A 26,309-nucleotide genomic window follows, 5' to 3' on the forward strand; every position below is an offset into this window, starting at 1 on the left:
CTTCCCCTCACTCAATCTCTAAGATTTCACTTTCCCCTGCTTCCTAACATCCCTCCCCACTCCCACAAATTTCCCCAAGAATTTAGAAGACCCCTATCCCCTTCATCTCGCTCCATTTCGACAACATTCCTTGCTTCACACATCGGGAAAAGTTTCACTCAAAAGTTGTTTCTGAGCAATCAAAGATGAATTTTGCAAAACTGAGAGAGATTTTTGTCCACAACATGCCAAGGAAGAAAAACCTCTTTCATTTTTTACACAGGTGTCATGGTTTGAGAGAAATGTCAAAAATACCGGCGAGAACGAAGGTGCTCCAAGGACGGTTGGCCAAAGCACAAAAACGAAGGAAAACGCCCGATCCACTCCAAACTTTGGCCAAAGCCTCTTTGACTGAGCATGGTACTTGATTGGGGACTCCCAGCCCAAATTTCAAGAAATTTGGAGAAAATGTTGTCATTTGTGAATTTTTGGTAAAATTACAGGTTTTTGCCCATGAAATGGTCGCGCCTCACACGCGACCATTCTGGAGGATTGCTCGGAATTTTGAAAACTTGGCATTTTTGGAAAGGGCATGCAAAAAGAAAAATTACCAATGCTTGGGAGAAGCCTGGTTTTGAGTTTTGAGCCTCCAAAAGCTCAAAATACATCAAAAAAATGACTTTCTGCCCACTTTTTGAGTTGCAGAAAGTGACCTTGGGAGAAATGGTTTTTGAGGGGTCAAATCAACACTAAATTCAGAAATTCCACTTGGGATGGAAAGTAGACAGGCCAAGCTTTCCAATGAGCCATCTTTCACCGGATTTGGACCAGTGGAACCCACTCAAAAGCAGCTGTGAAGGGGCGCGACCAGAACTTCCAGGGGTGTGACCAGAACTTCCAGATTTGCCAGAATTCACATTTTCGGTCAAAAAACACTGTTTTGACTATGGTTGACTATTATTACTTGTAGATGATGGATAAATGTAATATTTTCATGGCACTTTGGTAGATTTTATCTTTCTTTACCCTTCTAGAAGTTTCCATGATGTAAAAAGTGAAAAATTAATGCATGGATGAGTTAGCTAAGTAATAGAGGCAAGTTGTTTGGCTGCCTATTTTCTAGTTCTTAGTTTAGAATTTGTTCAAACTGCTCCTAGAAAGTTGAGCTCGACCCCTAGAGGTGGGGAAAGGAGTTAGATGGTCTAGATGGTCTATATTATGCTCTCTCCTTCTCATTTTGGTGGTTGGACTCTTGTGTAAGGAAGCTTTATTGTATATTGTGCATCTATTTCTGCAATTGAAGGCAAGGAAAGCCAGGGTTTTACAGACATCTTTGAGGATTCTTGTGGATCTTATTGTTGATGGTGTGTTCTCTACATGTTCTTGTAAGTTTGTTTATGTGTTTCACATCTCTCTTATGCTTCTAAATTGGACAGATGAAGTGGTAAAGTTTGAACTCATGTTTTGACATGCTCAGCTTTTTAGTTTGTTCAATTTTAATGTTTTCTACTGTCTAGAGAGGATTCGAATTGTGTGTTTGCCCTCTTTAGCTTCTCCTCTATCATCTCTGATCATCCATCTCAAATTAAGGCATCAGCACTCATTCCTACCTTGCCCCTTAGATCCCCTTGTGAAAACTGTGCTCAATCCCTGCACCTTGAATTGCACTTCCACCAATTGCCACCAAAAACCCAAAAAAATCATTAAATCAACCCCCTTATCAATTTACTAGCCTAAAATCTTTATTATTAATTGGTCAGCCTAATCATATTGAAAGATCTATCGAATCTGACCCGAGAGAGCCTTCTCATACCTCGTATGGCTAGCTACGAGGTGAAATGGTTTGATGTAGCCTTGAGAGTTTGTCTATCTCAGCCTAGGTGAATTCCAAGCGCTAACAAAACTCTTTGTTGCCGATCATATGGAATGAGAGTGCACTATCCAAGTACCACACACTACCCATCACTAATGTCACCATGCAAGAGATGAGGGTGAAATCTAGTTCTAATTGTGAAGAAATAGCTTCACTTGCCACTCCTCCTAAAGGCTTCTTACCGATGTTCTTGTGCAGACGTTTTGTGGCATAGTGTCCCAGCTCATGACAATAAAAACATTTAATCTTTGACATGTCCTTCTTCTTGCCACCTTGACTAGAATATGATTTAGAATGAGATGAATTTTCCTTCCCTTTCTTCACCTTTCTAGCTAAGGCACAGTTCTCCTCATCATCATGCTTGGATGAGTATCCATCTCTAGTCTTCCATTAAATCTCTTCCTATACCAAGTCAAACCACAATCACTCCCACTCTGGTAGCTTCTCCCTCCTATTAACTCAGTCTTGGTAGTTGTGCCAACTCTTAGGAAGATCAAGCCCATCCCGACATTCAGTAAAATTGAATCTTCCAAGCTCATCCCGACATTCGGTGAACTTGGTCATGTACTTTGGTATTGAGTCATCCTTCTCCATCTTAATCTTTCTGAGCTTGTCCTTGAGTGCTAGCTTACTATTGTCAATGTTGTTTTGAAATAGGTTTGTCAAGGCCTTCCACATTGAAAATGGAATTTCCTTACTGTGGAGATTCGAGACAATATGACCTCGAACTTCTTCTAGGATAATCCTTCTTGCCTTTTCCACACACTTTAACCACTCAGTCAGATCTTTAGCATTAGATTTTGGAGGCTTTGGGATATTATGATTTATGAATTCCTTCAGCCCATTGTCTTCCAACACTGCGTCCATCCTATCCTTCAAAGCAATATAGTTTGAACTACCCTCAAGGGCATATTTGAGTCTCAATTCGTAGAATGACATCTTGTTGGCTCTGAAGTATGATACTGCAAATTCAATTTCTCCTGCCAAAAAAAATCATATTCTCCTCTTCTATACTGATTTCATCTTCGATACCATGTAGAATTTTCTTGTAGATTCAAACTACAAATTGTAATATGCTAAAAAAATTGACTTGAATCTGCTCTACTTATTAGCGAAAATAAAAAAATTGATCGATGAAATCACAAAGTACAAAAGGAAGAATTTTAATCACACATAACACAATAATTTTATGGGGAAAACCACAACTAGAAACCCCAGCTATCTGTATATTGCATTAATTAGAAGATCTGAGAATAAAATACAATGCTTGTTGAACCTAAACAATCTCTACACAAGTAAAATCTGTCTCACTGCTTCTCAAAACAACTCAAGCCAATACTTAGCCAAATATGTTGCCTTCCAAGCTCATATTTCCTTGTGTAGTTTCCTTGGGAATTAGAACATATTTAATTGGGAAATTACTCATCCATAACTTCACAATCCATCCAAAGGCCTTCCTCTCATTGCATGTAGCACATGTTTAATTTAGATGATTTTACAACTGATAGTAAATTGTCCTTGAACTCTAATCTCAATTGGGTATTTCTATGATCTGACGTGCATGAGTTAATTATGAGTTTACTAGTCGAGTAGTGTAGGTCATACCCCACTACTAGATCTCCACTAATTCCTCCATCAGTTGGAACTAGTTTAACTAAATTTAACTCAGTTAAACTAAATTAAATAATTACAACTCAATAATAACTTAACCTGGGCCCTATTATAGACATTTTTGGGCCCTGCAACCCCAAGCATAAAATGTCCATAAAACAAGGGCTCCTAAGTCCCTAAAGGTGTTGTTCCAACCCCTAAAAGAACAAGATCAACTGATTACAGCATCTCCCAGAAGTTCTCCATAAAATAATACTCAGAACTGGTCAAAACTGGACCATTTCACTTGCTCCATAGGAAAAGTGTGTTGCATCCCACCTAAATACACATAGTAGGTGCATTGCATTTCAAAAAGCCCTTCTATGGGGTGCGATGGGTGAGAAGGGACAAATGGCAGGGTCAATCCGCAAGGTGGAGAAGCATGGAATCTTCCAGAAACTTCTCCAGTGACACTTGCCTATCTGAATTCGACCAGGGATGAGTAAGAGATCATCAATCTCCAAGTGGAATCAAGAACTATCAGAGGGAAAGCACCAATAAAATCACAAGCTGACTCATCTCCCTTGCAGACATCTATATATGGATCCCTCATCCCAGAGATCCAGAGGCTGGAATTTTGCATCTTGTAAGGAATTGTTGTTGGTTTCTTGAGGCAACATCATAGTGTTGGGTGATCTAAGATTTTCATGAGGTGAATAAGGGATTACTTGCTGAGAGGATGATGCTGGGTCAGAACAATTGGTTGTAATCCTCTTGGCTCTTTCTTGATTATCAATAAAAATATTCTAGTTTTCCTCCATACACCTGTGCGACTGATGTTTTATGCATTTGTGTGGTTAATATACATCTGATCCTATATTACTTATGATAATAGATCCATGTTCTCATATAGTGTTATGCTACTTTGATTCTACAGGTGCTCTGTGGAGCAGGGTATACAAGAAAGCAAATAGCAAAGGACTATCAGAAGAGAGAGGAATCGAGCAAAGAACCAAGCGCAAGACAGAGGTTGGTCTCTTTTATTCTTCTCTCATCTATCTTGCATAAAGGAAAACGAAAGTAGTTTTACATTGTTTGTTTCTAAGGTAGCTACCAGCCTTAGTGGGATTAGCAGTTCTGCATAGACACTATTCCCGGTAACAAAATGGCGACTCCACTGGGGAGCGATTAAATTGTTTGTTCATCTACATTTGTTTACTTTATAAACTTACAGACGGAGCCTGAAGTCAAGCCAACTAGCCTTCAAACTGCATTTGCTATGCAAGTGCAAAGTAGATCAATGCTGCTTCAGTCAATCTCTGGGTTTTCTTTATGAATTAAACAATTGATTTACAAGCTCTCTAATTGCCCTTGTGGTGGCTCTAGTAACCTCCTTAGATCTACCCCTATGATTGATTTACTGATTACCACTTGCTCGGCCAAAATCCCTGAACTGAACTGCAAACTGTGACCCGGAACCCAATCAAAGTCTCGTCCCTGGTCCAGCACACTGTCTGTTCTATGAATCTCAAACTAGGTGCGTTGCATTTTCGTAGGTGCGTTGCATTTTAGTTTCACTGTGTTACAGGTGCGCTGATCAGACTAGACATTGTTCCTAAATTTTGGTTTCTGTGTTCACTCTTTTCAGATCTATTCAAGAGTTTTGCTGCCTATAGTCAGTACAACTCTATTTGAAACCCCTTTCCTTGCTGTTATTCCACCTCCATTGTGTAAATAACTATAAATGTTTTTATGTATTTTTTGAGTCATTTTCAGTTCTCCTTTACAAAGAAGTAACATAATTGTACTCTTGTTTTCTGAAAATGAAAGTGTCGCAAGTGTCGTTTTCAGTCATAGAAGAGAGTCTGATTACTCTTGATAGTTGATTACCCTGTTACTATTGTATTTGATATGAATTATTAGCTTTTCTAGTGTCCAAAGAAAGCTTTCAATTCCAAATCGCAAAGTGTTGCCATTGTCCTCATTTTGTGTTGAAAAGAAACTTGTTAGTAATTGTCGCTTTGAAAAATAATTCAGATTTGCGCAATAGCTTTCTTTTTATCATTTACACATTAAGAAGGCTGAAAACAAATACATTCATGTGCATTTCCATTTATACTATTTGTTGGTTTGATTTAGGACAGTGCATATAGTGTGTGCTCTTTGCTCTTTGTTGAAAGAACGCCATCTCTCTTTCCTTAGTAGCTAGGATTTTCATTGCACAAAGAAGATAAAATGACTGTTTATCATCTTAGATTGCATTTTAGGAATTGTACATCTACATCACGCGGTGAACTTGAAAGGAAAATATCTTAAGAAATATCAACTATAAAATAAATTTAATGAATCTAACAACGCTTTGGAACCTAACACACAAAATCTAGAAGTCTAGGCTAGAGACGTATTCTGGCGTCGTAAAGCCTGGTAACTGTTGTTTTCACTGTTGGTTGGGTGATTCCTCCACTTTGAAGATGATAAGTGCCAGTACGGACTTGTGCTCCCACATACCGTCGAGTATATTTTGGGAGACCACCATAGGCTTAATCCTTTATCCATAGGAAGCTGTGTCTGCCGCCCTATCGATCACAATTCACTGAACACAACATTCGGGAAGATTGATTGCCATACCGTAAAAAGTATTCTGCAGTTTTGCGATTGGTTTGGTAATCCCTCTGCCTAGATTTCCAGAGCAGTCCCTTTCATTCCTTTTCAGACTCCTTAAAGGAAAAGGTCCATCTGAGCACTTGTCACTTCAGGCTCATTAAAAATCGAAGGCGACTAGAGTCATATTTTGTTTTTCTCGACTCTTTAAAATTGAAAAACAAGTTATGTCAAAGCGTATAAAATTTATTTTAAACAGAATAATTATCACGTTTCCTACGTTGGTCTTAGGTTGAAGAAAAATGGAGTCCACCAACCAAGGAGTTCCCCTTGGAGGAAATCCTAGTCCCTTCTCCTATTGGGGAGATGTTGGTGTACCCCATATGGCCACATTGTTGCTTCCAGGATTGACAATCGGCTTTCCAGGGAATGGCTCTTCTCAACCTCCATCATTCAGAACACCACAATTCCTGAGCAATCAAGTTAGCAACTAAACGATACCGGAGTTACCCCCCAACCCTCTACTTCGTCCAATTCTTCCTCTCCTCCTTCCTCTTCGCTTGATGAAGCTGGTAAAGCCAAAAATCAAGTTCTTGAGAAGAAGAAGGAAAAGAAGAAGAAAGAGAAGAAGAAGAAGGAGCCAAAGGCGAAAAGGGGAAACCAAGCATCATCTAGCGAAAATCCACACACTGCACTGACCAGGCTAAATCGCCATGTGTCATTTGCAAAGGAGACCACTATCATAGATATTGTCCTTTCATCCCTTAGATCCTAAGGGACTGATCTCCTCGCTTTCACAACCCGGTGTCATCAACCTCTGGTGATCATGTTGAAAGTACACCGTCAACTAGTGAAAGTGAAGCCCCTGGACAAAAAGGAAAAAGTAAACTTCCTTGTAGACTGTGTGAAGGCGATCATGCCGTTCACCATTGTCCCTTCTTATATGAGGCTAAAATATTTTTGGACGACTGTCCGGTTTCACCGTTACGACTCCCTCCTGGATATAAGAAACTCTTACCGAGTCCATCGCTAGTTGAAAATCTAGCTGACACGCCCTTGTGGTCAGCCGAAGCATCTATCATTCAAGATAAACCATTTGAATCCATACCCGACGAAAGTCAAAAGGTCGAGGCGGCAATTGACCCGGTCTTTCCTTCAGAGGTTCTGTCTTCAGATGATACAGTCACCGAAGAGAACAAAGATGACACTGTCCAAATTCTCTTCGTAAACACAGACTTCGATGAACATGGGGGCAGTTTACCCATTCCTTTACCGTAGGAAGGAAGTTCGTCAGATTCATACCCGACCGTCTATTCGGTCCCACCTCCAAGCAACCTGGTCGTTTCCTTTGACTGGAATCTACTAGGCAGACCCCGTTTACCGACTAGTATACCATTCCGAATCATCACTCAAGTATATAGAATGGTTATGATCAGTACCATCATAGATGAAGGGGCCTTTGTGAGTATCGTTTCCTCAACTGCTTGGAAAGCGCTTGGTTCGCCATCGCTTTTGCCTGAAATGAGAAATATAACAGGCTTTGACAAAGGAACCAGTCGACCATTAGGGATCCTTCCCAATGTGCCCATTACATTGAGAGGGAAAACTGTTCACATGAACGTAATGGTAGTCCAAGGACCCCTAGATTATAATCTACTCCTTGGATGAGACTATATTTATTGCATGGGAGCCATTGTCTCCTCACTCTTTAGAGTAATGTGTTTTCCGCACGAAGGAAGAGTGGTCAAGCTCGTAGACCAGCTTTCGTTCCCCGATTCAGGCATGGCAAATAGTCATATGCCATCTCTGAATTGTCTTTTCACGCAGGGAATGTCTCATCAATCCCCAATCCATCCACCTGATGAGCGCGAGTGATTCGGGGGACATGACTAAAACCCAGGGGGCATGCATCCTGGTCTGCTTCAGCAGAAGAACCTTGGGTATAGGGTTGATTTCCACGAAGGATATATGACTAATCTGGCGAACCTATCCTTAAAGGAAAATGGGAATAGACTGGAATAAGACACCTTCGTTAAGGTTATGTCACGTGACAACACTCCTCTTTTCCTATTTGATAGGCATCGCCGAGAAAGAATTTTATCTGCTACGTGAATGAAACCTTCTTGGTAACCTGGAAGTTTTTCTCTATACCTGGGGGCATGCAAACCTTTTGGCATGCAAGCGAAGAGCGACTATTTATTTTTTAAATTTGTAGGTCCTCTAACCCTTTAAACTCGTAGGATTAGTCGTTTCCTAACTTGCATAAAGAAAGGATCCGAAGCAAAGCTTTGTAAGGTGCAAGCTCCACAAAAACGGCATCTTAGATGAGACATCCTTATTATACGACTGGATCGAGCAGTTTTATTGCGGAATTCAAGCTCGTTAAAAAATAAAAATAAGCAATGAGCAAGCGTTTCCCCCCACATTTAAGCTCATTAAAAAATGAACTAATTTCCAGTAAATAAACATCGTGAATGTAGTACTTCAGCCTTTAAAGCCTTGGTCGTGTTCTCACCATCACCTCCACTCTGTATTGGCCGATCATTCACCTCCACTTGATTGTTTACCCCTTTTGAAGAACAACTGCGAAGAGTGATCTTGTTATCCATCCTTGTGACACTGTCGTGATTAGAAAATTCCAAACCTTACCTGGAATCAGCTGCTACCCAAATTTGTCACTCGTTCCTCAAAAAACGAGTCTCCTTTAAGCTCTTTTCAACTGACTTGTAAAATATGAAAAGATTTCTGAACCATTGGCCTCTCCAGCTCGTTAAAGTGACCAGAAGTGCTATCCCTCCTTTAGATTTTAATCTTTTTGGACCTGAGGGATTGTTACACAGAAAGATCGAGTGCTTGTCTTGTTCGGCTCGTTAAAATTACAGAAAATTCATCCCTTTCGTATTATTTTATACTTTTTTGGACTTAAGGGATTTGATGACGAAAAAGGATATTTGGAGTTTCCTTTACGTTCCTTTTCAGACTCTCTAAAATTGAAAAGGACCGAGTTATCTTTGTCGTTAAACTTGTTAAAAGCTAATAGCGACAAACTTGTCCATAACATAAAAGAACGAGTTTCACTATCGCTAGGCTCGTTAAAACATAGCGATGGGTTTGCCCGAAGGGAAAATTATAGAACAATCATATGTTATCCTCCTCAAGCTTGACAAAAATAAAGAGGTACTGCTCAGCAATGACTGGGGAAAAATTGGGAAGAAAACTTGAAGAAACTTTGTTGGTAGCAAGTCGCTCTTGAACATGACACTTTCACTCCGCATCCTAGTCGAGTTGGGTTGTTCCATTCACTGGTCATATCACCATGGTTCCATAACACCATCCACATTTGGGGTTAATGCTACCAATCCATCATGTCAGTGTCGCCGATATGTTCAAGAGAAGTCACTCAGAGAATTCACCTGTGCCTTACCCACTATAATACATTTTTGCTCCATTCTTTCATGACCGCCACCTTGAACCATATATCACCAAATTGTTTTCACCTCCATTAAAATCATTTGCTCCGTTCCATGTCATTGATGTGGGATTCATTAATGCCCTCCTATGATGGATCACTTCTTGTCGACATCAGCTCATTGTCCAAGAAGGCGATCTAGGAACAACCCTTTCAGTACTTTGAAGCTTGCATGCCTCAATGGCAAGTTTCTCACTTCCGGTGACAGGTTTACATCAATGGCCTTTGACCGAAAGTTTTACGTGGTGTTCAATGCCAAGTCCCTTATTCACACCACGTGAATTGTACTGCAGTACCTTGAGGATCATTATCATTATCGTTGATTCCTCTCGCGCCTGTTAACAACTTACATCATTGGTTGGTAATCAGGCGATGTCTTTCCATGTTCGACTCCAGAACATCTCTCACATGGATTGACTTGTACTTTGAGTGAAGATTGAACGAGATTGAAGACCCCGGATCTAGTTTCATCCATCCGGGCTGCAATATATATTCAGGAAAATAAAGACATCAAATGTACATCATTGCTGCATAGATAATCATCCAATCTAAGGGATGATGGCTCTACCAGGATCATCAGTCTACACTCAGACGATTGTCTGTCTCATGTACATGAAAAATGAATCTATAAAGCTGAGCATGGGAATGCCCACCTCAGCTAGATCATGAAAAAATTATGAAGATAATGTATTGTATTGTATCTTATTACAGGTCTCCTTCCAGCTTGAAAGAACTTCGGATCCTCATGATAAAGAATTTCACTTGACATCAAAAGATTAACGACCTCATGCTTTAGGGGGCAACTGTTATAGAAATTTTTGGGCCCTGCAACCCCAAGCATAAAATGTCCATAAACCAAGGGCTCCTAAGTCCCTAAAGGTGTTCTTCCAACCCCTAAAAGAACAAGGTCAACTGATTATGGCATCTCCCAGAAGTTCTCCATAAAAAACTACTCAGAACTAGTTAAAACTGGACCATTTCACCTGCTCCATAGGCAAAGTGCATTGCATCCCACCTAAATACACAAAGTAGGTGTCTTGCATTTCAAAAAGCCCTTTTATGGGGTGCGATGGACGAGAAGGGACAAATGGTAGGGTCAATCCGCAAGGTGGAGAAGCATGGAATCTTCCAGAAACTTCTCCAGTGACACTTGCCTATCTAAATTCGACCAGGGATGAGTAAGATATCATCAATCTCCAAGTGGAATCAAGAACTATTAGAGGGAAGACACTAATCAAATCACAAGTTGACTTATCTCCCTTGCAGACATCTATATATGGATCCCTCATCCCAGAGGTCCAGAGGTTGTAATTTTGCATCTTGTAAGGAATTGTTGTTGGTTTCTTGAGGAAACATCATTGTGTTGGGTGATCTAAGCTTTCAATGAGGTCAATAAGGGTTTACTTGCTGAGAGGATGATGCTGGGTCAGAACAATTGGTTGTAATTCTCTTGGCTCTTTCTTGATTATCAATAAAACTATTCTAGTTTTCCTCCATACACTTGTGTGACTGATGTTTTATGCATTTGTTTGGTTAATATACATCTGATCCTATATTGCTTATGATAATAGATCCATGTTCTCGTATAGTGTTATGCTTCTTTGATTCTACAGGTACTCTGTGAAGCTGGGTATACAAGAAAGTAAGTAGCAAAGGACTATCAAAAGAGATAGGAATCGAGCAAAGAACCAAGCGCAAGACAGAGGTTGGTCTCTTTTATTCTTCTCTCATCTATCTTTCGTAAGGGAAAATGAAAGTAGTTTTACTTTGTTTTTTTCTAAGGTAGCTACCAGCCTTAGTGGGATTAGCAGTTCTTCATAGACACTATTCCCGGTAACAAGCCCCTAAAATTTAGGGATCAATCTACATGACTCTAGATAGACTTCCAACTTGAATTTATTGAGCCAATTAAGTCAACTTAACTTAATTAACTGGTACAAGTTGCTATGAGAATTATAATTACAATTTAATTCATAATTTAAGTCAAGGAAAAATTAATTTAGGATTTTTCTTGTTCATTTTTTCAACAAAGTACACTTGGGAAACTTGAATGGTGAAGTGATGGCTGATAAAGACAACATTGATCACAATGCATGAGAGGAACAAAACCATGGAGAGCAGTTATGCAAAGTGGGGGAAAGAAACACCTTTTCTAGTGAGTAGTGTGGATATCTCTGTGGTTGTGTGTCCACTACTGAAGAGAGGCCAAGTCCATCAATGTTGTAGAGAGAGGCTAAGAGTGCCTATGCAGAGGAAAGAGACCCTGAGAGAGCCTATGCTGTTGTGTGAGAGGTTGAGAGAGCCTATAGAATAGAAGGGGCCAAGAGCTTAGTGTATGTTGTGCGAGGTCAAGTGAGCTTGTGCTACATAGAAGAGGCTGAGAATTCCTATGTGGAGGAAAGAGGTTGAAAGTGCTAGAGCAGAAGAAGAAGAAGGTCAGGAGATGAGTGTATGTTGTTGAGCGGAACAGTGAGTTGTTGCAGAGTGTACAAAAGACATAGTGCTATGTAGGCTGTGTAGAGGAAATGTTGTTGAGGAGAACATAAATGATATCATATATAGTAGCTTCCATCTATAGAGAACATTAGTTCCTTATTGAGTGTGGGTTGGAGCCTACATATAGGAAGTTGGTGCCTCCATATCTAGTGGGTCTTTGAAGAAAGCTTTGGGGTTGGTACCTCTTACAAGTTGGTGCTTCCATAAATCCAAGTATCTGCAAGTTGGTGCTTGCAATAAATCCATGAAGTTGGCATTTCACATGGTGCTTCTGGTAAGTTGATAAGGTGTCTACAAAAGAAGGGGGTTGATGCTTCCTGCTAGTGGGTTCTAATAGACAATCAAAGGGAGTTGGTGCCTCCTTTGAGTGTTGGCTCACAAATAGATTGATGTAATAGAGTAGGTGCTCTTATTTTTACATCAATAACAAAAACAAGATTTGGCAATTTTTCTCCTGGAAAGGTTTCCACATTAAACCTCTATCTCATATTTGTACTTCTCATGATGTGTATTGTTGGGTTTATTCATATGGCTTTTGTTATGGTTTCTCTCATTTAGTGGATGGAAAGTTTGAATGAGTAAAGGAAAATTTGCATAAAATTTTAAATTATCCTTAATACTGATTCACCCCACTTTGTAAGTATTAACATTTTTTCCAACAACAATTCCTTTTCAAGTTTGCACATAAGATTTTTATCATTGCCAAGAATTAACCCTTTACGTTGTTCTATATAGAAGTCTTATTTTATATCCCCATTTAATAATTTAGATTTGACATCCATTTGATATTCTTTTGAGCTATGAAAACTTGAAAATGAAAGAAAAATTCTTATGGCTTCAAGTCTAGCTACAGGTGCAAATGTTTCTTCAAAATCTATCCCTTCCTATTGAGAATAACCTTTGCTTACATGTCTTGCTTTGTTTCAAATTGCTTCTCCATTTTCATTCAGTTTGTTTTTGAACACCCATTTTTGTCCGAATAATATTTTTATCATGAGGCCTTGGTACTAATTCCCATGTATGGTTCTTTTCTATTTGATTAAGTTATTCATTCATTTCCTTAACCCAATATTAGTCTTTCTTTCTTGATTCACATTTTGTGGTTCAATTGTGGATAGTAAGACTAGGTAACTAGAAGTTCCAACAAGAGTTCTTATATTTTGTATTCATGCATCATTTTAAACTATAATTTGAGATTCAATATTATTTTTCTGAACATACCTTGAAAGAGTATTTCCTGATGTATTTGTATCTTCATTTCTTTCTTCTCATGCTTCTCTATTTCCTTCTCCTACAACCTTTTGGATTGTAGTAGGGAGAGGTTTGTCATCTACTGGTTCTTCCTTTTTGGTACTTGTGGATACTTCATCAATTACGAAATATATGCATTAAACAATATTTTGAAGATTTTTATTATAGCATTTATATCCCTTGATTCTATAAGAGTATCTAATAAGGATTCCTTCATCATCTCTACAGTCAAGTTTTCCATGCTTATCATCATTGTTCTTTATGTAACATTTGCTTCCAGAAATTCTAAAGTGTTTGACAGTTGTAGGCTTACCATACAATAGTTCATATGGAGTTTTATTATTGTTTACTCGAAGATGATATTTTTTAATAATATTCATGGTTGTGTGTGCTGCTCCCACCCAGCAGTATGCAGAATTCCTCACTCATCAAGCATGGCATGTGCCATTTTTTGGATTGTTCTATTAACTATTTTTCCTACTCCATTTTGTTGAGAAGTCTTAGCTATGGCACACTATCTTTTGATGTCATGTTGTTCACAAAAATTGAAAAACTCATTTGATATAAACTCTCCTCCTCTATCAGATCTAAGACATTTGATTTTCAAATCTAACTCATTTTCTACCAAAGCCTTGAATACTTTAAATTACCAAATGCGTAATCTTTATATTTTAGTAAGTTGATCCAACATATTATTTTAAAATCGTCAATTAATAATATGAAGTATTGTTCACCAAGAGGGGAGATATTTCTCATACGACCACATAAATCAGTATGAATAAGTTCAAGTGACTAACTTGAATTACATTCTTTAGCATTAAATTGAACATGGTTTGCTTACCAAATTGACATGATTTGTATATGTTATTTTTAGGTGGAGATATGTTGGGCAAGTCACAAACTACTCCCATTCTTCTTGATTTGTATAATTGAGAAAAGCTAAGGTTTCCCAACCTTTTATGCCATAGCCAACTTTCTTTAGAATTTCTTAAGTAACAATGTTCTTAGATGCCTTCCAAGACATAGACATTGGCTAGAGTTCTTGTTCCCTTTATTATGATCTTACCTATATTTACATTTATTACCATGCATTTCTTCGATATGAAAAAAACTTCATGCCCTTGGTCACACATTTTACTAGCACTCAACAAGTTATTTCTTAATCCATCAACGAATAAAACATTCCCAACCTTGACCTTTTTCTTTAACAACACAGTTCCTTTCCTTTTGAAAGTAGTAGGTTAGTTATTACTAAAGGTTAAATTATTTTCTTTCTTTATTTCATTAAAATATATAAAATTATCTTTCCCACCTAGCATATGCTTCAAACATCTGTTGTCAATGTACTACAAATTTTCTTGATCTCCTACATAGAAAGCTAGACCACAATTTCCAGAGTCTGTAGTTTTATTTTTCCATACATTGGGTGTTATTGTCTTCTGCTCATGCTAGTAAGATGGTCCCATTCTGCTTCTGGATTCAATTTATTTATGACCTAAGTTATTGCATAAAGAACATTCAATTTCATCTTGAAGAGGTGAGAAAACATTATAAGAGAATTTCTTTGCCTTGGTCTCATTATTTTGTTTTCTTGATTTTCTAGTCATAATAGTTTTATAACCGAAACACTGAACAACTTTGTGACCAAAGTTATGCCAAGTGAAGCAATGACCATTAAAATAGGAGTACCTAGGAGTATAATACCTTCTTGAGTAGCTTCTCCTTTGATTATGGTAAGTTTATTTTTCTTGAGATATGTGTGATCCTTTATTATTTTTCTGAGAGCTATTATTCTAATGATTGCTTCCCTTTACTGCACTGAGATAGATTCTTGTATATGTATAAGAATATTTTATAGTTTTTTATGGTTCACCATTTGAATTACATCCAAGACATGTCTTAATTAGAGGAAGGAATTTCACTTTGATGATTTATTCTAAAGTCTCAAATCCTTTGAAAATCTAAGATTTAGAGCCCTCTCTTTCTCAAGTTCCTTTCTTAGACCCACTATTTCCAGTTTTAAACTTTGGTTGTGCCTTTCCTTTTCTAGAACTTGTTTCTTAAAAACTTCTTCAACTAATTTAGCTTCTGTTAGATGGATTTTAACTGAGTTATTTCTTCGATAAGAGTATTTACCTTACAAATATCCTTTTCTTATAGAGAATGCATAAAAACATCATCAGATTCATCTACAAATTTTTCTTCAAATGCCATAAGAAATTGACAATCTTGATCAGATTCAACATCCTCATTATTGGAATAATATTCACTATCTTCATGGTTATAAAATCTTTTCTTGTTATCAAACCTTCCTTTAACATTCCCTTTTGAATAATTCTTCCCTATCTCATGATTTTTCTTATAAGGACATTTAGTGGCATAGTGACCAACCCTTCCATGGGAAAAGCGTTTGAAAGGAAGGTTACCTATAAACTTTCCACTTCCTATTCAGATTTTCTTCAAAAAATTCTCTTCTTCGTTGTCTAAAATGTAACCTGTTTCCTTAAGCTCTTCGTTTTCCTTTCCTTTGTATGTAGCTTTCAATGTCGCTTCTCTGATATCTTATGGAACCCATTTTCTCATTTCATAAGTTTTTAATATCCCATAGAGTTATTGAATAGTGAGGTTCTTCGAATCCTACATTTCTTCAATGGCAGAGACTTTGGAATCAAACTTTGGGGTTAAAGTTCTTATAATTTTCTCAACAAAAATTGAATCTCTTACTACATCACCAAGATTTCTCATTGAGTTAACGATTTCATCTACCTTAATGAAAAAATTACAATACTTTCATTAGTATGAATTATGAGAGTCTCATACTAAATTCTAAACATTTGAATTTTAGCACTCTTTACCTTAATGTCACCTCAACAACTCTAGATAATCTTGTCCCATATATATTTTGCAGTATTCAGCTCCATATCCTTCACAAGTTTTGATCCTGCCAAGATTCCTAAGAGAGCATTTACTTCCTTTGAATTGGTCTCATATTGTTTCATCACTGCATCATTTGTGGGAATAGAGGATGGATACCGATAGTCTCCTTCAATGATTTCCCAAACATTAGCTCCAAGGGACTGAAAATATGCTCTCACTTTGACTTTCCAAAAAACCAAGTTAGTTCCATTAAATAAGGGTGCATCGATAGAAGATACTCCCTCTTAATGAATCTCCCTTTAAATGATCAAGCTTCTTCTGAGGGACTTGCTCTGATACCAATTGTTAGGAAAAATACTAGGGGGTAGGTGAATCAGTATTTTACACACTTTAATTTTTAAATTTCTTATTATGATTTATGTACGCTATTGATATTAAGGAAGAAAGTGTATGTATGCAACTATGATTAATGCAACCCGCATACATCCAGATAACTAGTTTATCACTAATTTCATTAACTGCTCATCTTTAACCAGTGCATCATTACTTCATTATTCATTCATTAAGCAGTGTTAAAGAAAAGATTGATCATCAACACATAAGAACCATATCAACACACATGAACAAAAGGATTTTAGGTGGAAACCCAATGTGGGAGAAAACCACATCTATTGTCGTCTTTGTCTTCTTCTTTTGCTATAAAGGAAAATTTGTTAAAATATTATACTAGCATAAACCCTAAATAGTACACACACACCCACCTTCACAAGGATACAACCTTCTCTCATTATTCAACACCTACTAGAAGGGAGATACAACCCCTTGAACTTGTCTACCGACTCTTATTGGAAGGGGATACTACCCTCAGCTCCTTGTGGACAACTTTTTAGAATGTTTCAAACTATATCCACCCATTAAACAATCATCAAACCAACCTATAGGCCACCTTTCATTAAATTTTCATACTAGACCCATATCAACCATAAACCCAAACAAACTGGAGAACTGAATATGAGGCACTACCACACTGTAAATCAATTGAAATGCAAGTCACTAAATGGAAAACCCAACCAAAAGAAATAAATATCGAATTATCTATGCAACTGTACTGAATAAGGCTCGCGTATATACACACTTGTATAAAATCTATGGACAGATCTTAGAATATTGAACACTTACGTCATTAATCACTGAACCATTCATAGACCATTTCACCAGCTATAGATCATAGAATTAATCACAAATTTATAACCAATTAGAGATCATACAATTAGCCACACTTCTATTAAATTTGAGCATTTAACCAAGGCACCTTAATGATGATCAAGACATCATCAATATGGAGTGGAAATTAAACAAGATAACCTTAACTGTAAACATCAATCATAAAATCTATAATCATCTATCAATAGATCAAACCTTGGTTTATGTACATGATCTCTGTAAGGAACATCAGTGTATGTACATGCTTACCATAGACAACACCCATCCACAGATATGTACATAGTGATAAATCATTTCACAGAATATATACACGACCCTTTAGAGGTGGACCTATATATGTACATGACCATTATGAAACATACCTACATATAGTTCTGGAAAATCTGGTTGCAAACATAATTTTACTTTCCAGAACCTTGAGTTTCAATGCTACATACTTTTGGATAAACTTTTTAGATCGTAACATCACAGGTTCATCAATATTAGACATTTGCAACAAGTAAATAAATTAAGTATATAAGACAACATATTTCAGATCTTTCAAATATGAGTCTTCCACTTACTCCCTACTACACACCTATTTCATATCAAATGATTCATAGACAACACAATACTTGCACACCTAACACTTTGATCTCCATGTCCTTATATAGCTTTAGCATTAGCCAATACCTTAGGACAATCCCTTAGTAATTCCGTTAGTATTCTTTGAAGGGATCAAATAACCATTGTCACACTCATTCATATGGGTCAATACAATGGTAAAGACCCCTATTATTCAAATTACCATGGTGTAGATTATGTGCACGAGTTTTCTTCACAATACCCATGTATGTATGCGACTTCTCTGTAGGGAAAAATATTGATATGGGGGGGTAAATCATTATTTTCAAAACATTATACTTTTCAAATTCATATCCTATTTTCTTCCCGTGACTTTATTGAAGGTAACCCATGTGTGTATGTGATTGTTATTAAGATAACTAGCATATATCCAGTGAGCTTACTTTTCAATTTAATTCATCTTCTGTTTATTTTGAACTAGTGCATTCGTACTTCGTTAAACATTAATAGATAGTAACCACATGAAGTAAGAACAAAATAAACCATTACACATAAGAAACACACAGGAACACTGGCATTTATGATGGAAACCATATGTGGGAAAAACCTCTTATTGCGGTTGTCTGTGTCTTCTATTTAATATAAAGAAAAGCTTTTACAATCTTGTACTAGCACAGACCCATACCAGTACATAGGCACATACCTGTAGAATTCTACAACCTTCACTCATTCCATCTCCTACTAGAATGGAGCTCCAACCCCCTGATCTCGTTTACTGGCACACACCAGAAGGGAGCTTCAACCCCCTGATCTGATTTAACAGCTACCACTGGAAGGAAGATTCAACTCCCTCATTGAAGGCTCAATCATCCAACCCTCAACACTTCTGGGGACCATGTTTCATAAATGTTCATACTAGATCCATTGGTTTCAACACATCTGTTGTGGGGAAAAGTATCCGACTCGGATGACCCTATCCCTACTCTAAAGGTGACAGTCTTTAGCAACAACTGAAAGTAAAGCTTTGATATTTTCCTTTATGAAAGTACAGAGAGAAGGAAGAAAAGATTAACCAACCTGGTGTCTTTCGCTTAGTCGATCCTTATCCTCTCTCTTTGTCTCTTGTTCCCAGCTCCTTGCTCTCTTGGCCGGTCCAGCTACACACAGATCCTGCACAAAAAAAGAGAGGAAACTACAAGATACATGTACTCATAACTGATGCATGGATTAGAGTGAATCAAATATACAAGTAAATACAATACAAGTATATAGGAGAACATGCAAAACTTTATTGATAGAAGTAACAGGGTTCTGAGAAGGTTACAACCATTGATGGCTCCAATCCAGCAGCACCTCCCCAGTAGCAAGAACTCTCCTCTTCACCTCTAGTAAAACAATCACCCAATAGCTCTAACTGTAAACCAACAGCACCTCCTTGCTTTACACAAAATTCCAGCCTCCTTAGACCTCATAGAAGAGCTCTATATATAGGAGAGAAGAAGAGAGGATGAGTCAGCTTGAGGCTGGCATAGAGCTGACTAGTGTCCTCTCCCTCTTCAGTTAATCTTCAGTTCTTGAGTCCACTTGGAGATCCTTGCTTACACATGGTGATCAAGTACCTCTTACTCATCACAGAGCGAATCTCATGAACCAAGTGTCAGTTTGGAAGCTTCCTGGGCAGTTGACACCTTGCAGAATGACTGTGCCACTTGGCCAATCTCGCCTAGCGTAGGTAGCCTTCATTAGATTTGACTTCCAGCGCAGGTACAAGGAGGAGCAGTTGCATTCCAGCGCAGATGCTCAGTGGAGCAGCTGACATGATCCAAAATTAGCTTGTTTTGAAGTGTTTTCAGGTGGAGAACTGATTGGAAGTGCTGTTGTTTGATGACCTTGTTCTTTTAGGGGTAAGAACAACATGTTTAGGGACTGAGGATCCCTGTAATTATTGACATTTCATGCTCCATGTCGCGAGGCACAAAAATGTCTATAACAGTTGCCCCCTAAAGTATGAGGCCGTTTATCGGGTGAGATGCTTTATCTAGAGGGTCCGAAGTTCATTCCAGTGCTGAGGAGGCGCCCTGTAATACAATACAATACAATACATTATTTTTCATTCTATTTTCACGATCTAGCTGAGGCGGGCATTCCCATGCTCAGCTTTATAAATACATTTTGGTACATATAACAGACGATCGTCTGATGGTAGACTGATAATTTTCTGCTGAAATTATCATCCTTTGAATAGGATGATCATCTGCTGCAATGATGTACATGACAAATGCTTTTATATTTCCTGAATATATATCGCAGCCCGGATGGATGAAACCAGATCCAGGGTCTTCAAACTCGTTCGATCTTCACTCTAAGTACAAGTCGATCCATGTGAGAGTTGCGCTGAAGTCGAACATGGAAAGACATCGCTTGATTACCGGCCAATAATGAAAACCATTAACAAGCGCGAGAGGAATCACCGATAATGATAATGATCCTCAAGGTACCGCAGTACAATTCACGTGGCGTGAATAAAGGACTTGGCGTCGAACGCCACGCAAAATCTTCTGGTCGAAGGTCATTGATGTATACCTGTCGCCGGAAGTGAGAAACTTGCCATTGAGGCATGCAAGCTTCAAAGTACTGATGGGGTTGTTCCTAGATCAACTTCTTGGATAATGAGCTGAAGTCGACAAGAAGCGATCCGTCAAAGGAGGGCCTTAATGAATCCCACATCAATGACACGGAACGGAGCTAATGATTTTAGTGGAGGTGAAAACAAACTGTGACATATGATTCAGGGTGGCGATCATGAATGGATGAAGGATAATGTATGGTAGTGGATGGGACACGGATGCCACTTTCAGAATGACCTCTCTTGAACATATAGCGACACTGATGCGATGGATCGGTAGCATTACCCCAAATGTGGATGGTTTGGCGAGGACCATGGTGATGAGACCGGTGAATGAAACAACCCAACCCGATGTGGTATGGAGGAAAAAGTGTCATGTTCAAGAGTGACTTGCTACCATTAAACTTTGATGTTCTCCCAATTTTTCCCCAGTCATTTCTGACCAGTACCTCTTTATTTTTGTCAAGCTTGAGGAGGATAACATATGCTTGTTCTATAACCTGCCCTTCGGGCAAGCCCATCGCTATGATTTAACGAGCTTAGCGATAGGGAAACTCGTTCTCGTCTAAAGACAAGTTTGTCGCTATTTAATCATTTTAACGAGTCTAACGACAAGGAAAACTCGGTCCTTTTCATTTTTAGAGAGTCTGAAAAGGTACAGAAAGTTAACTCCATAATTCCTTTTTCGTCAGCTAATCCCTTAAGTCCGAAAAAGTATAAAACAATACAGAAGGGATGGCTGTTCGGTACTTTTAGCGAGCCGAACAAGACAAGCGCTCGATCTTTTTGTGCAATAATCCCTCAGGTCCAAAAAGATTAAAATCTAGAGGAGGGATAGCTCTTCCGGTCGTTTAACGAGCTGGAAGGCCAAAACTCGGCAAACTTTTCATATTTTACGAGTCAGTGAAAAGAGCTCAAAGAAGACTTGTCTTTTGAGGAACGAGTGATAAACAGGGATAGCAGCAGATTCCAGGTACAGGTTGGAATTTTCCAATCACGGCAGTGTCATAAGGATGGCTAGGTGAAATCACTCTTCGCAGCTGTTTCTCAAAAGAGGTAAACACACAAATGGAGGTGAATGATCGGCCAAATGAAAAGTGGAGGTGACGGTGCAAACACGACCAGGGCTTTTATGGCAGATGAGGTTACATACACAATGGTTATTTACCGGGATGGGTTCATTTTTTAATGAGCTTGAATGCGCCAAAACACTGCTCAAACTTATGTTTATTTTTTAACGAGCATGAACTATGTGCTAAAACTGCTCGGAGATAAGTTTGCATGCCCCCAGCATAATAATGCAAATCGAGGTGCATGCCCCCCAAGCTTCATTGCATTCAACTCGGTGGTTGGAATGAAGGTTTACATTTGAGAAAGGGGATTTGTTTCATTTTTTGATGAGGTTGACACAGTAAAAGAACTATCCTCATGACTCCTTGTTTCATTTTTTAACGAGGTTGACACGAGATAAGAACCGTCCTCGGGGCCCACTGTATTTACAGTATTTCCATTAGGGCGATGATCCATGCTGACAAAATGTTCAGGAATCTTCCGAATCCATTAGATATAGAAGATTTCATATTGTAGGTTTCCACTGTGGCCACTTCCGCCAGATTTCTTGCAGGCGGTAGGGCAAAAGTACCCATTAAGGCAGGGTCTTTTAGGAGACCTACTCCAATATTTTGAAGCGAATGATCGCTTCCATGGATCATTGGAATGCTTCCCGTAACTTGTGAACTGTCGGGGAGGAAAGTTTGTTGGTCGACGACTGTAATCCCTCCTTGAAAGGGAAATGCAATCTTCCTGAAGTAGGTCGACACGACTGCGGCCATGGCATATATCCAAGGTCTTCCCAGTAGGATGTTGTAATCGAGGTTTCCGTCGATTACTTCCACATCAACTTCTACTGTTTTGCCCCCCAGTTCAACTTGCAAGTTACTTAAAATCCCGTATGGAGTGTATGATCGTCCATCAAATGCTTTTAACGTCGTTGACGATTTCGACAAGGGTGGTGAGCCTAAATTTTTCCAGCAATTCATCGACATAAGACATGTAGATGCCCCCTCATCAATAATTGTTCGATGAACAGTTTTGTTGAGGGCTTTCACTTTAATAAGGAAAGCTTGTTGAGCTGGTAACTTAGGGTCATATCCTTTATGGTCAAAGGCCACAAGATTGGAATCCATTGGGCCAATCCCACTTATAGCTGATAATAAAGCTTGCTCTTGGGAGGGGCAATTTTGCGGTACCTCAAGTGTCGACATAGCGGACGGCGATTGGGCCAGGTCCTCTATTATATTATAATTCTGTGCTATTTTGGCACGAGGATTAAATGTCGATTTGTGTACTACTCCCTTTGGCAACTTTACCATTGGTTCAGGAATGATGGGTGGCACAACTTTGGTCAAAGCTGTCGTCGAACTACTAGGTTGTTCATTAGCCTTGTTATTTGATAGCCATGGATTCCCGTAATCTTTATTCCTTGTCAAAGCATTATTCTGCTGCTTTGAGGTAGACAACATAAGCACTTGGGATCGGGAAGCATTTTGATTAGCAACCAGATTTTGACCAGGATTAGGAAACGGATCAGTCAACACAGCTGAGGTTTTTGGACTCTTAAAGAATCTTTTAAGCTCAGCTTTGCATGGACAATCCGCTGTCCAATGATCCTCATCGCATATATGACACCCCGAAGGGGGTTTCCCTTTTCTCCCTTTCTTTTTCTTCTTGTCTCCTGGTTGCTTCAGTTGTTTGCCCTTGTCGTCCGACACGGCACTTACTTCCGAGGCAAGAAGTTCTTCATTTGCATTTTGATTCGAAGTCTCACGGGTTTTCTTAGACGAATCCTGTATTGACTTTGCGTTTGCAGTGCCAATCACACCATCGCCGGCATGAGAGTCACTATTTGATCCAGGAGGGGGAGGAATTGAAAATTCCGGTCTAGGGGCGTCAGGTATCTTGTCATAGAGCGTGCCAGACTGAGTATATACTAAGTCTAAATACTGGGCACGAGCAATAACTTGCTCCTCTGTTACGACACCTCCCTTGGCCACATCTTCTGTTATAGCAGGAAGAAGCGACTTTATAAACCACTCAGCTAAAAGCTGATCTGGAACATAAGTCTTTACCATTCTGCGACGACGACGCCACTCATGTATATGATCTGATATATGTGTGGCCGTTGTCTGCTTGAAATTGGTTAAGATCTCGGTTCCAGTTTCGTACCTTATAGGTAACTAAAAGTGTGTTAAGAAAGTCATGGCTAGGGAACTAAAATTGTCGAAAGAGGCTCTAGGTAATTCAATATACCATTTAGCCGCCGGACCAGTCAATGTCCTCTGGAAAAGGCGAAGCCTTATCGAATCATCATTCAAGGTATTCGACGAACACCACAGATGGAAAGTCATCACATGATTCGACGGGTCTTCGCCAGGATTTCCATTGAATTTAGGAATGTCCGAAGGAAGTTTGTGAGGAATCGCTGGCCACCAATGGGCATAGGCGATTGGATCATTCGTCAATCGATGTAAATTTGGTAATTCTAGAGTCGCCACGAATGGCAACTGCTGATTCAGGTTTGGCGAGGCGTACCCAGGATACGATGGAATCGCCTGAGCAGTAGGCCTTTGCATACCAGCATAATGCAACTGATGTTGATATGACTGATACGGTTGGTGGGCTTGGCCACTGTAAAGTGGTTGATTTAACCCGTTCTGAATATAGGGTTGCCCACTATTCGCAAAGATCTGTTGCTCAGATCCCTGGTACACCTGCCGAAACTGAGGTTGTTGGTATTGCACCATCCATGGTTGTGAAGCCATGTTTTGCTGTGCGACACTAACCGACGGACCAAGTTGCGGGGTTATGGTTCCCGTTTGTATCTGTGTCGTCCCGGAAGTTGGCGATTGTGGTTGTGTTGCAGGGTCAATGGGCTGTTGCATTACAACTTGGGGTTGACATACAACAGGCATCGATTGAACTTGCAACACGGTTACAATTGCTGGCGTCGTCGGGATACTAGACATAGGTACACACTGTTGCATGGAATATACAACTCTCGGTTGTTGGGGCAACATAGGCACCCAACCACTCGTCGTAACTTCAGTCAAACCTGAATGTGGTTGAAAACTGCCGTATGGGTATCCTCCCGGAGGGGGAAGTGAAAGGGCATATTGCCCCCCATACGGTAACAATCCGGAGCTCAAGGGTATAGATTGCCTTTGAGAACTCGATGGTCCAAATTGATTTCCAAAGGGATCAATTTGTCTAGTTTCAACATAAGAATTACCAGGTATTATACCGGAAGAACAAACTGGAGCAGACCAAGTTGTCATAATAGTCCCTGGGTGGACTCCTTCTAGCTGTTGAGAGCTAGTCGGGACAGCTGGTATGCCGGCAAACATCGTCGGAGTGACAGCAGGAGCTTCTGTTGTCGCTGTGTCATTTGGCACAGTCCTAGATGTCGACGGTTGCTCAGACATTTTAAGTCTATCCAATAAACTGCCTAACGATTCTATAGGAACTTCCACTGGCGATGGACAAACTTCTGATGCAGAAGGAAAAAGAGTGATGCCTACTCCAAAATGAGTTGGAGTATTTGCTTGCTGGTCCTCTACGATTTCCTCTATTGCAATCAGACCAGGAGGAAGAGGAAGACCGTCAGGTCCGTAAAAGATTTCTGGTGCCGAAGAAGGGGTTGCTTCGACAGCGACAGTTGTTTGAGCAACAAGACTCTGTGGACCGGTTTCAGATGGAACTGGTTCAGTTATGCAAGTACTTGTTCTCAGACTAGGATCAATACAACTGTCCCTCTGTCGCTGTTGAACTTCTTCAATAGAGGCAGGGTTTCCAGAAATATTAGGAGTGACCAGAATCTCAGATGTAGTTGGAACTGTTGTTCTAACTTTAATGGGAGATTTTGACCCGGTCAAGCGAGTTTGCTTTGTCCGTACTACTCTCGATTCCGGAGACAAAGACGGTTGACTCGCGAGTCTCCTCGAACGACGGAGTTCTAATTGACTTTCCTCCACGGTTGCGGATTACTCGATCAACTAAAATACAAAAAAAAGGGAATTAGGTTTCCGTATTGAATGAATTTTATTAGACGCTTTTAGACACAACTTGCCTTTTCATGTTTTAAGAGTCGAGAAAAAGCTAAAGATGACTCTAGTCGCCTTCGATGTATTAACGAGCCCGAAGTGACAAATGCTCGGTTGGACCTTTTCAGTTATAGAGTTTGAAAAGGGCCAAAAGAAACTGCTCTGGAGATCTAGGCAGAGGGTGTGCCAAACCTTTCGCGAAACCACAGAATACGTTTTACGGTACGGGTGGTCGATCTTCGTGAATGCTGTGTTCACTGCATTGCGATCAGTAGGGCGGTCGACACGGCTTCCTAAGGATAAAGGATAATTGCCTATAGGGGTCTCCCAATATACGCGACGGTACGCGGGAGCTCAAGTCCGTATTAGTGCTATCGTCCCTCAGGAGGAATCACCCACCTTCGTAGAGATCGACAGTCACTACGTTTAACGACGCCGGAACACGTCTCTACCTAGACCTCTATTGTGAGCGTTATGTTACAATGCGTTTTTAGATTCATTCAATATATTTTAAGTTGATCTTGTTTATCAGTTTGTCTTTCAGGATCACCACGAGATGTATTGGTACAACTTCCTAAATGCAGCTAAAATGATAAGCAAGCTTTCACAATCTTTTTAGCTTTGAAAATCCTAACTACTGAGGGGAGAGAAAAACAATAT

This window comes from Pinus tabuliformis, chromosome 9, assembly GCF_031772625.1.
Source record: "Pinus tabuliformis cultivar Carrire ecotype Pingquan chromosome 9, CPIR1, whole genome shotgun sequence".
In the NCBI taxonomy this organism is placed as follows: Eukaryota; Viridiplantae; Streptophyta; class Pinopsida; order Pinales; family Pinaceae; genus Pinus; species Pinus tabuliformis.